Genomic DNA, 13562 nt, shown 5'->3' with positions numbered 1-13562 from the left:
CCAAAAATAACATTGTGACATTTATGTATAAATTTTTTGTCCAACTACTTTGAACACCATCAGAATGAGCCTGACAGTCGGGAGTGATTACGACTTGTAACAATATTTTCAATGTTGCAGGGCAAAACCTCTGATATTGAAGACAATAAAGCAATCAGCTGAGATGTTCAGTGTCTGCCACTGTGCTACCATATATGCAAATGCACTCATGCATGCTGGAACCACTGTAGACACATTTATGAGAGAAAATCTGGTCATATGCCTTTCTTTTTCAGGCTGTTTGGCTAACCTACTTATTGCATTTTTTGGGATACTATTTTAATCAGCTAGAATTCTAACTTCTAGCACATCCTCTTACCAGGAATGGCTTAGCAGAGCCACAAATTGGGCAAAGTTAAGTGTTACCGCTGGTTTAGGTGTCATTCATAGGGGTCACATTCAACAATGCGATCTTTGATGGCTCCTTATCTTCCTCAGAATGGTTCATCTGGGGGTGGAAACCCATATTTGGAAGGTGGAGCCTTGTGTACTTCATGGTTTATCCATGCAAACCATGGGGAAGGCATTAAAGAGTTTCTTCGTGAAAGATTGCGCAGTTCAAGTGTTGAAGTGAGTGTCCTCCTAACTTTCAGCCACTGGTATCATTTGATGTATAGAACCTTTAATGAAAAATGTGTTGTTCAAATCAAATATTTGTTTTCAAAGCACTTAAAACAAATTTGTGGTGATTGCAAAAGATAATTCAACTTGGTGCATGCTTGGCACTAGGTTTGGCTACTTTGGGAACTGCCGATGAAGAGATTTATGAGCATCTCAAGAACGTTCTTTACTTAGCGCAGGTGTTGAAGAGGCTGCAGGCATAAGTATGGGCTTGCTTATGGTTGGAACTACAAGTGAAAAGGCCAGTGAAATGCTTGCCTATGGACTTGATACTCAACATGAAAAGATGATCAGGTATTGTTGGTTACTTACGTTTGAACTTTGAAAAGTATTTCAATGTCAAAATACCATTCGAAGATTTATGTTTTCTTGACTTATTCAAGTTTAAACTCTCCACCAGATTTTAATATGTCTATCTATAAACAATTGTGTACAGAGGTCTGGCCTTTGGAATAGCACTAACTCTATATGAAAGAGAGGAAGAGGGTGATACACTTGTAGAGCAAATGGCTAGTGATCAGGATCCAATTCTATGCTATGGTGGGATGTATGCTCTGCCCTTCGCATACAGGGGCACATCCAATAACAAAGCCATTCGTCATCTGTTGCACTTTGCTGTTTCGGATGTTAGTGATGATGTGAGAAGAACTGTAGTGCTGGCACTTGGATTTGTTTTGTACTCAGAACCTGAGCAGGTTTATATGCTATCCCATGTTTTTATTATTTGATCAATTTAGACTTTCCACCAGATTTTAATATGTCTATTTGTAAACAATTGTGTGTACAGAGGTCTGGCCCTTGGAATAGCACTAACTCTCTATGGAAAAGAAGAGGCTGATACACTTATAGAGCAAATGACTCGTGATCAGGATCCAATTCTATGCTATGGTGGGATGTATGGTCTGCCCTTCGCATACAGGGGCACATCCAATAACAAAGGCGGGATGTATGGTCTGCCCTTCGCATACAGGGGCATATCCAATAACAAAGCAATTCGTCATTTGTTGCACTTTGCTGTTTCGGATGTTGGTGATGATGTGAAAAGAACTGCGGTGCTGGCACTTGGATTTGTTCTATACTCCGAACCTGAGCAGGTTTTTATGCTATCCTACTGTGTACCATGTTTTTACTATTTGATCAATTTTTAGACTTGATTTGTTATAACTTTTGTGCTACTTTTTGATGACATTTGGCTCAATATTTTAAGAATAATATCAAGGGGGTCAGTGCATTTTGTCTTCATCCTTTATGCTGGTGCTAAATCAAACTCTGTAAATTTTACAGACCCCACGAATAGTGTTTTGTTGTTGTTCGAGTCATATAATCCACATGCCAGATATGGAGCAGCCTTGGTAGTGGGCATCTCTTGTACAGGCACGGCATTAAGTGAGGGCATTTTGCTGCTGGAACCTTTAACATCAGATGTGGTAGATTTTGTCCGTCAAGGTGCTCTTACAGCCATGGCTATGGTTCTTGTGCAAACAAATGAGGCACGTAAACCTCGTGTAGGTAGCTTCAGGTATCCTATTATACAATGTTGTAAGATTTTATTTAGCAAACAAATGTTCATTGTTGTAGTTGCACTTATATTGTCATTTTTTAATTCAAAGTTTCCAGTTGAAATAACAACTAAATTTTGACATTTCTTATATAGAATTATATACTATAGAGACTGATGGTGCTATTACATTATATTCAAACTCCAGGTTTTACCGCAATAAACCTTTTTATCATCCTCACATTGTTTTATTTCTTACTTAAGGTGTCAATCTGAGAAGAGCATTCTTTGACAAGCATGAAGACGAAGACACCATGAGCAAGACGAAGACACTATGTGCAATTTTAGCTTCTGGTATTTTAGATGTAGGTGGTCGAAATCCAGAACAAAGCATTACAGAATTATTGTTGTTTCTGGTGTGGCAGTATTTAGTCAATTTTGGTATTGGTGTCCACTTATATATTTTCTGAGCCTCTCTTTTGCACTTAATGCTTTGATTGGGCTCAATTATGAACTGAAGGTCCCAAAATTTGGGCTTCTTTCACTTGCCAAGCCGTCATTATTCGAGTACCCTTGTCCTACAACACCTCCAACAGCAACTTCTGCAGTAAAATTCCCAACTGTTGTTTGTCTACATCAGCAAAGGCTAAAACTAGAGCAAAGAAAAAATAAATCAGAAAACTGCTATGGATGAGGGAAACATTTCTGGTGAAGCAGGATCCATGAGCGGCCCAAAATCTAGTGATAAGGAGGGAGGCAATGCAGGTAATTGCCACCTGCAAGTTGATTCCATACTTTTACAAGTTCTCGACGTAAATTGGGTATTTCTACTAAATGGCAGTTCTGAAGTCAACATCTCTTTTTGGCTTTTGTAGAACTCCTTTAGCATTCATTGACCGGTTATTATAGTTAGAAGCCTAGAAGGTTATTTGTCAAATTTCATATTATAGCTATTTTGGTCTTGTCACCACTTATTGGTTATTTCCCATTTCATATCTATGTTATCTGTCTTATTGCCATCTTATTATATGTAATGAATTTTTCTTCAGTGAAAATGGGCACAAAGGTTCTGTAGGGAATATTGTAGTTGAGATCTACGAATGGAGAGTATCACACCACTGTTGTTTATGGTCATTATGATCATGGTTGTAATGAGAAAATCATGAGAAAATCAAGGTCAGTACACTGTTGTTTAAAGCTTTTTGCTGCTTAACTTTAGGATCTTGGGCTTCTTCTAGATTTGCTCATCTACATAAGCTACTCTGCCTTTATTCTTATTCAAGTTAATTTCATTTTTGCAGGTGGATAATGCATCTGAAAGAAAGCAATACACTGTTGTTTTCTGCCTTTATTCTTATTCAAGTTAATTTCATTTTTTCAGGTGGATAATGCATCTGAAAGAAAGCAATACACTGTTGTTTAAAAGCTTTTTGCTGCTTAACTTTATGATCTTGGGCTTCTTCTAGATTTGCTCATCTACATAACCTACTCTGCCTTTATTCTTATTCAAGTTAATTTCATTTTTGTAGGTGGATAATGCATCTGAAAGAAAGTTGAAGCTGAGCATATTGCAGTTGAAATCTAGGAATGGAGTGTATCACATCACTGTTGTTTATTCTCATGGTTGTAATGAGAAAATCAAGGTCAAGTTAACACTATTGTTTAAAGTTTTTTGCTGCTTAACTTAATGATCTTGGGCTTCTTCTGGATTTCCTCATCTAAATAACCTGCTATGCCTTTATTCTTATTCAAGTTAATTTCATTTTTGCAGGTGGATAATGCATCTGAAAAGAAAGTTGCAAGTTAATTTCATTTTTGCAGGGGATAATGCATCTGAAAAGAAAGTTGAAGCCGAGCCATCTTGTGAAATTCTCTCAAATCCTACTCGAGTTGTTCCAGCGCAGGAAAAGTAGATTAAGTTTTTTTGGGGAGTAGATATTTACCCATTTAATTAATGCCTTTACCCTTTGTTTCACTAAGGGTCACCAACCCATCAGAACCAGAAGTGTATTTTGACTGATTCACCTTTATCATTAGCTTCATCTGGAAATTTGGAAATTAGTCAATCCCCCGAGCACATCCAACGGTTGTCTGTTGAGGATGGAGAACCTCAACCACCACAACCTTTTGAATATAACACATGATCCAACTGATGGGACAGTTTTTTACCGGAAGAAATCGTTTCTTGAAAGTGTTTCGAAACGACAGACCTTCCAAAAGGTCGTCTTTATTTCCATTTTTCAGAAGTGATTATGTGGCTTTATTTAGTTTTACCCATGTCTTTCTCTTCTCCAAAGAGAGGCACTTAATAATCCTGTTGGTAGATCTTCTATCGTTAAATTATAAGTTAATGTGAGTTTGGAGTGTAATTTTTGTGACACCATTTGAAGTTTGTATGTGCCTCTGAAGCTCAGAAGTTTGTATCTGAGCATATAAATTATAAGTTAGTGTGAGTTTGGAGTGTTGGGCTTTATTTAGTTTTACCCATCTCTTTCTCTTCTCCAAAGAGAGGCACTTAATAATCCTGTTGGTAGATCTTCTATCGTTAAATTATAAGTTAATGTGAGTTTGGAGTGTAATTTTTGTGACACCATTTGAAGTTTGTATGTGCCTCTGAAGCTCAGAAGTTTGTATCTGAGCATATAAATTATAAGTTAGTGTGAGTTTGGAGTGTAATTTTTGTGGTGGCCTTTTAGACTTGCACGTATTATCTTAGTTTTTCACCAGCATCTTTGAAGCTCCGAGTACCTGATGAGCTTCATCTTGTATGAAGAAGTCTTTAACGAGCTACATTTTGTATGAATTCTTAATATTTCAATTTTGTATCTGAGCATATAAATTATAAGTTAGTGTGAGTTTGGAGTGTAATTTTTGTGGTGGCCTTTTAGACTTGCACGTATTATCTTAGTTTTTCACCAGCATCTTTGAAGCTCCGAGTACCTGATGAGGTTCATCTTGTATGAAGAAGTCTTTAACGAGCTACATTTTGTATGAATTCTTAATATTTCAATTATATAAAGATAAAAATGACCAGCTTAATCACTATTTTTGATATGCCAGAATGTGAGTTATAATATCATATTACAAGATTGATATGCCAGAATGTGAGTTATAATATCATATTACAAGATTCAAATGCTTAATATTATGACTTAATATTTTAGTCATTTTTATTTTCAAATAAGATTCAAATGCTTAATATTATGACTTAATATTTTAGTCATTATGACTTAATATTATATTAAGTCATTTTTATATAAAGATAAAAATGACTTGTCAAAATCAAATTGGCAATATTTTATTTCATTTTTATAAAAGATAAAAATGTGAGTTAGATATTAATCAAATTGGCAATATTACTTAATATTTTAGTCATTATGACTTATTAAGTCATTTTTATATAAAGATAAAAATGACTATATAAAAATGACTTGTCAAAATCAAATTGGCAATATTTTATTTCATTTTTATAAAAGATAAAAATGTGAGTTAGATATTAATCAAACTGGCAATATTTTATTTCATTTGGCAATATTTTATTTCATTTTTATAAAAGATAAAAATGTGAGTTAGATATTAATCAAATTGGCAATATTTTATTTCATTTTTATAAAAGATAAAAGATAAAAATGTGAGTTATAATATCTAATTTTGTCAATATTTTTTTTTGATAAAAAGAATATCTAATTTTGTCAATATTTTTTTTTGATAAAAATGACTTGTCAAAATCAAATGGGCAATATTTTATTACATTTTTATAAAAGATAAAAATGTGAGTTATAATATCATATTAGAAGATTCAAATTCAAAATTCAAATGATTAATATTTTAATGATTAATACCATGACTTAATATTTTAGCCATTTTTAATATTTTTTTATATATAAAAATAAAAAAGACTTGTAAAAGCAAATATAAAAATGTTTAATATTTTTTTATATAAAAATAAAAAAGACTTGTAAAAGCAAATTGGCAGTATTTGGCAGTATTTCGTTAATAAAATGGATGTGTAAAAGCAAATTGGCAGTATTTCGTTAATAAAATGGATGTGTAAAAGCAAATTGTGAATTTGTTAATAAAATGGATGTGTAAAAGCAAATTGTGAATTTTTTTTAATGATTTATAAAAACAAATTCTTAATGGAAAATTTTTATAAAAATTATTTATAAAATCAAATTGTGAATATATAAAAATAAAAAAGACTTGTAAAAGTAAAAGACTTATAAAAGCAAATTGGCAGTATTTTGTTAATAAAATTGATGTGTAAAAGCAAATTGGCAGTATTTTGTTAAGTATTTTGTTAATTAAATTGATGTGTAAAAACACATTGTGAATTTTTTTTTTAATGACTTATAAAAACAAATTCTTAATGGAGAATTTTTATAAAAATCATTTATAAAATCAAATTGTCAATATTTTATTATCTCTATATAAAGATAAATATTTTATTATCTCTATATAAAGATAAAAATGACTTATAATATTTTATTATCTTTATAGAAGATAAAATATTGCAAATTGTCAATATTATGCGATAAAAATGACTTGTAAAATCAAATTGGCAATATCTTGTGTGAAGATTAGAATTTTTATTTAAGCAAATAAAAATAAGAATTGTCAATATTTTGTTGATTAGAAATTTTATTTAAGCATATAAAAATAAGAATTGTGAATATTTTGTTGAGATTCTTGTGTGAAGATTAGAATTTTTATTTAAACATATAACTAGCAATTGTCCCAAAAGGTACAAAGAGAGGCCGATAGGATTATTAAATTGGAATTGTTGAATTTTTTAGAAGAGATATTGGTTCAATCAGCCTAGTCGCCTACACTGCCACAACTCTTCCCGGTAAACCCTGACAACGATTCTGCTTTTGTGAAAAATTAAAATTTGCACCAGTAAACATCACACATATACCTATACAGTTGGATTGTTGATTGATATCTTTGGACGTTGAATAATTTAAGGTAAATCTATTCGCTATTACGCGTTTGTGAAAAACGAAAACTTGCACCAGTAAGCATCACAAATATATACAGTTGGATTGTTGATTCATACCTTTGGACATGCTCGATTAATGAATAATTTAGGGTATAATCTATTACGTAAACAAAGGACCAAAGGGGGAAGGGGTGGGGTTTGTGTACTGGATCAAGCCTCTGAGATTCATGGGAGAAACGAAGGAAGAATCCCCATCCAAAACCTCCTCTGCAATCATCCACTGTACCCTCTCAGTTGGATGAAATTTGTCCCAGTAAACATATTCCTTGGGATCCTTGCAGATTGAGCACCCTGGATCCAACCCATAGCCTACATGGCCATTGTATGGACCATCTCCACAGAAAACCTGTTGACCCACCCCGTACCTCCTAGTCTTCGTCATCCAAAATGAGGCCTAGGCTGCCCTGGTTCGAGTCCTCCTGCCGACGGAACCCTCATCGCTCTCTTTTTCAGAAAGGATTCATAACCCTATATAATCTTATTAATGAATATTATTATATTAACATTAAGGTTTAATCCTATTCATATTACCAAAAATAATTTAAGAGAGTCATAAACTAAGCAATATGGGGATTAACAAAAAAAAATTAATTAATTAATCTATAAATAAATAAAAATAATTGTTTAGGAAGAAAGCGTAGGAATCTAGCATCTGTTGATACTCCAGCCATCATCTCTATTTAAATTAACAAGTCCTTTTTTTTAAATTTCTAAGGCCTCTCTAAATTTATGATAATGAAAATGGTCAATCCTCGCAATGACCTTAGCCTCTTCAATGGAGATGTGATGATTGGTTTTTTCTGCATGCTCTACCAAAGCGGAGGAGCGAGACCTTCCATGCCTGATGTCGGCAACATGTTCACAAATCCTTTGGTTAATGGATAAACCGGTCTCACCAATATAAGGAGCTCGACAAGAACAGGGGATGATATAAACACCCTTCTAATCCTTGGGGTTAATCGGGTCCTTAACAAAATGAAGAGAACTTCATATAAGAGGTCTAAAAGAAGAATGAATCTTATGCTTCCTCAAGATCCTAGCGATTTTATCCGTGGTCCCTTGAATAAAGGGAAGATGAACACCGGAAGACCAATCCTTGGGGTCAATCTTACTCTTAGGACCCTTTTCAGCATTTTGAAAAGCCTTAAGACCTTGAGACCTACTATAACCATTCTTATTAAAAACTTCCAGGAGGTCAGTTTTCTCATCTTCAAGGTGATTTTCGTCATAAACTTGCAACGCCCGCCGAAGTAGCTAAGGTGTTGAGAATGCCTATCTTTTGAGCAGGAAAATGATGGGAGCTAGCATGGACTTAAATTGAATTTACTTATTTTAGAGAGATGTTACAATGTTTAACATTTTGACTTAGTCAAATTAAAATTAAAATATAAAATATAAAATTTTCCAACCCATGGTTTTTCCTTATTATATTTTTAATCTATGGTTTTTTCCCATGGTATTTTTCTCTAATGTGAGTTATTTAAAGGTTAATATTTAAACTAATCTAAATTCATTTTAACTCTACATCTACCAAATGCAAAAAAAAATCAAATCTCTTTTCACTCTTAAAAAATCAATACCTCAAAAAAAAAATCCCTCTTAACACATAATAAACTTACAACTAAAAATAAATCTAAACTAATTTTTAAATTTAAAATTTAAAATTTATATTTCAATTAAATTATAAAAATAAATTAATAATACATTGCATTTAAAATAAAAATAAAAATAAAAATCCTCAAAAATCTTTGCTTTTCTGAGCTTTTTTCTTTCGATCTTTGATTTTTATGATCTTTTTCGTGCTTTCTTGATTTTTTTTGCATAGAATCTTTTTTGAGCTTTTGTGCTTTCTTGACTTTCCGTGCTTTTTTTATTTTCCATTGTTTTGTTTTCTGGTTCAGATCAACGGTTGAAAGTGTTTCATCTGATCTAACGGATCAGAGTAAAAGTGTTGACGAAAAGTTGATGCATAGGAAAGGCCTATCGGCCTAAAAATAAGAATGATGACTTACTATTTTTCATATCTTTTTAGTTGAGAATTTTTATTTGAAAATGTGAGTTATAATATCATATTACAAAATTGAAATACAATTTTGTTGAGAATGTGAATTATAATATTATATTAAATATTTTAAAATTTTGTTGAGAATATGAATTATAATATCATATTAATTTATAGTTATATTAATTTATAATTATAAAATTCGTATATGTAATAGAGAATTTGATAAATCTTTTGAGAAGCTCAATTAAGATGAAGCTTCATTACCACTTAGACAAAATGTTTTTCATAAAGGTATTATAGTAATACGAGTCATCTAGTCTCAAAATAATATAGATTAAATTAGAAGATTGTGGTAAATTAGAAGATTGTGGTGGTATTTTTGTTTGTTATATGTTGACATGGAATCTAGTCCATAGGGAAATAGTTATATAATAGTTCTAGTTCTATGAGTGTAGTGGCATTTTTTTTTGTTATATGTTGATGTGGAAGTAGTGGCATCCTTTTTTTGTTATATGTTGATGTGGAATCTAGACCATAGGAATTAGGGCAGTCCAATTTTACATTTTGTACCTTGTAGGGCAGAGGGGAAGGAGCACAGGGGAATTATATGTTTGAAGTTGGTTAGTTAAGAGATATTATGGTGTTTTTGTTTTAACTTGTTTAACACCATTCTAACATATAGTAATACTAGAGATTTGTGTTTTTCTTAGTTCAATATAGTTATAGACCTTGTTTTAAGAATGTCTAGTGTAGCATATTTTATTATTGTTTACTTTTGAGAAAGTTCCAATTAATGATTTTGACTATATTTTAAAAAGGTTAATGAAATAAGAATCAATAAGTAAAACTACTTTTGAGAAAGTTATAATTAATGATTTCGGAAAAAATCATCTGCCAATGAGTGTGAAAAAAATCATCTTGTTGTTTCTTTAAATTTATATAAAATTATCTATCTCAAAATAACTCTAAACTCAATTATCATCTTTATTGTGAATTATTGTGACTCTTGATCTTGTTACTTGTTTAACTTTATATAAAAATACATGCTTGTTTACCTCAAAATTATGTCAAAGTCACTAAAACATAAGAACTATTTCACTATTTTTTTTGGAATGTATCTAAAACTATAAATTAAATTTAAACTTTTCTTATAAATAAAATACTATTTACTCATCCCAAAGTAAAATCAAACCATTAACAAACAAAATTTATCCAACCTCTTGTACTTCTTGGTTTGATTTTACTTGGATGAGCAAATAATGGATAGTATTTTATTTATTATGTAGAATATTTTGGGGCTTATCCAACTCCTTGTACTTCTTTCCAACTCCTTTTGTTTCCGATTCCAAATTTTCCATTTGCTACTTCTAATTCCAAACTGCTACTGCTACTGCGATCTAATTTGGCTATTTTTTTTTTCAATTTTTTATAATATCCGTTTGTTTCCAATTCCAAACTGTGATGATGGTATAATCTGGTTTAAACCTTTTTTTTCTAATTTTTTTTATAATGTATTTGTTCAACTACCATAATGTAATTTTGTTTGTTTTTCTTTTAATAAATGGTATAGCTGATCAAAGCCAAGCTAGACTATATGTTTAAATAGAATAGCGGTTTATTTTTCATTTTTTTAATAAATAAAGTATTATACTCCAAAGCCAAGTCAGCCCCTAAAAACACATGGATTTTTTTTTAATAAATAAAAAATATATTTTTCACTTTTTTGTTATTTTATAATTTTGTTTATTGATTTATTTTAATATTTTTGTTTTTTATTTTAAAATTTTATTTTTAATTTAAAATAATTTATACATTAAAATTGATAGTTAAAAATAATTTAATTATTTTTTAGTTATTGTAATTAATCAGAAAATAAAAATTGCTTAAATTTTTTTTAAATAAACATTTAAATCATAAATTTAAAACTTTTAAACAAAACTATATTTTAACTACACATTTTCCAGAGTGAACCACTAATAATCCAAAACAGCACCGCCCATACCAACCATTTATAAATATGAGCCAATAACCCTAGGGAGGGTTATTAACTTCCACAGATAACAACACTTTAATAAGGCAGTTGTTTATAAAGCGACTTTTTGAAAGTCTTTCTGGCGGGTTTTTCCGGTCAAAATCCGGCAGGAATTTATTGGAATCGCAAGTTTGATAGCTAGTTTCTGCACAATGAAAGCGTCCTAGGGGTTTTTCAGGGTGCCGAATCCAAATATGCAGTTAAAAAACCATTTTAACTGCAACAAATCAAGATTTAACCTCAATTTCTTCCACTGGATTCCGTCACCGGAATCTCCAAAAAGTCGCATTATAGACAACTCCTTTAATAAGAGTCACGTCAGGAATAATGGTGCCGCGAATGCAGTAAAATACAGACAGCCAATGGAAATATTATATTAAGCACCAAAGCTACTCCACTTTGAGCATCAATCCACAAAAATGATTGCTGCAAACTGTTCATAATGATTTGGATGACCCCTACACAAAATTTATAGAGCAGGCCCTGTCAAAATTAGGGTTTTGAAACCCTCCCAGCACTGGCCTGCGCAGCTGCTCAGTTTTTTTTGAGAGCAGGACTATTAACAGGGAGATAACTCTGTAGTTAGTAGCCCATAAATTCGTTCGATGAATCAGATATTTATCTGGTTGCGCTGACCAGACAAATTTGGAATTGATTTAAATAATGAATAAGTAATGAGCACCCACTGGAATCGATTTGTGCGCTGACGAGCTGGAACCGATTTCAGATGCGCCAAGCGGCAGTCCCAAATTTTCCCACATGGAGCTTTTCCCACCGATGTGGCACCCTCCCGTGGATCCATAGCCAATGTGGCGCCTTCCACGTGGAGCCTTAGCCGCTGTGGCGGCCTTACGCCTCGGCCAGGTCGGACGGTTCAGATTTAGGGAGATCCAACCGCCCAGATTGGGCGAGACTCAACGGCCAGGATCCACCAAAATCCAACGGCCCAGATATTCCAAATCTGATGGTTGAGTTATGTCAGATCTGACGGCTAATATTTGCTAGATCTAACGGCTTAGAAAATTTGGTAGGCTATCTGCTTATAAACTTAAAACCTCTTGTGCTTATCCGCTTACAAGCTTATTAGTTTATATGCGTATCTGCCTATAAGTTGATAACCAGATATGCTTATGTCTAATAACTAGATAAGCTTATCAGTTTATAAGCCCTTGGGCTTATAAAATTATAAGTGCAGATTCTTATCTTCTTATAAACAGTTCAACGTATCAGCTTATAACTACTAGAGCTTATTAGTCTATAAGATAATAGCTTATTAAATTATAAGCATAGAAACTTATCAGTTCATAAGTGCAAGGGGCTTATTAGTTTATAAGCACGATGGCTTATAATTTTATAAGCCGATAACCTTATCAATTTATAAGCCACAGTTTATAATCTAATAGTTTATCAAATCATAAGAATCGGAGCTTATCGGTTATAAGTCAAAGAGCTTATCAATTTATAATCAGATAGGCTTATAATATTATAACCAGAAGTAATTATAACTTTATAAGCTTATCATCTTATAAACAGATAAGATTATCAATTTATAATCCAATATACTTATCCATTTATAATCCGGTGAACTCATAATTTTATAAGACAATTGGAGTATCAGTTTATAAGTTATCAAGTTATAAGAAGATATGCTTCTCAATACAGATAAGATTATCAATTTATAATCCCATATACTTATCCATTTATAATCCGGTGAACTCATAATTTTATAAGACAATTGGAGTATCAGTTTATAAGTTATCAAGTTATAAGAAGATATGCTTCTCAATTTATAACCAGGTGAAGTTATTAGTTTATAAGCTATCAATTTATAAGCGGATAAAGCCACTGGCAAATAACGTCTTCTGTTATGAGCTTATCTGCTTAAGCAGCCGAAGCAAATGGGGACGAGATTCGACGGTCCAAATCTGCTCAGATCTGACGAGATCCAACGGCCATGATTGACCAAAATCCAATGGCCTAGATCTTCCAGATCTGACGAGATCCAACGGCCAGGATCGACCAAAATCCAACGGCCCAGATCTTCCAGATCTGACGAGATCCAACGGCCAGGATCGACCAAAATCCAACGGCCCAGATCTTCCAAATCTGGCGGCTAGGATCGACTAAAATCCAACGGCCCAGATCTTCCAGATCTGACGGCTAGGATCGACCGAAATCCAACGGCCCAGATCTGGCGAAATTCGACGGCCAGGATCGACTGAAATCCGACCGCCCAGATCTGGCTAAATTCGACGGCCAGGATCGACTGAAGTCCAACGGCCCAGATCTTCGAGATCTGACGGCTGAGATATGTCAGATCCGACGGTCCAGATCTGGGAAGATCCGACGACCCAGATCACCCAAG

At 32.8% G+C, this 13562-nt stretch overlaps 1 pseudogene across 1 annotated transcript; it reads left to right on the top strand.

The window, feature by feature from the left end:
- Window positions 1-444: 444 nt before the first annotated feature.
- On the top strand, window positions 445-3298 carry LOC149237792 (26S proteasome non-ATPase regulatory subunit 1 homolog B-like; annotated as a pseudogene). The gene is made up of 8 exons (XR_016245927.1): window positions 445-609; window positions 738-954; window positions 1097-1355; window positions 1448-1754; window positions 1945-2179; window positions 2423-2523; window positions 2679-2923; window positions 3208-3298. The product of XR_016245927.1 is annotated as a 26S proteasome non-ATPase regulatory subunit 1 homolog B-like (transcript).
- Window positions 3299-13562: the final 10264 nt, after the last annotated feature.

Source organism: Pinus tabuliformis, chromosome 8 (genome assembly GCF_031772625.1).
Source record: "Pinus tabuliformis cultivar Carrire ecotype Pingquan chromosome 8, CPIR1, whole genome shotgun sequence".
Classification (NCBI taxonomy): Eukaryota; Viridiplantae; Streptophyta; class Pinopsida; order Pinales; family Pinaceae; genus Pinus; species Pinus tabuliformis.
Note: the sequence above shows the minus strand (reverse complement) of the source record. Positions and strands in the feature narration are given on the sequence as shown.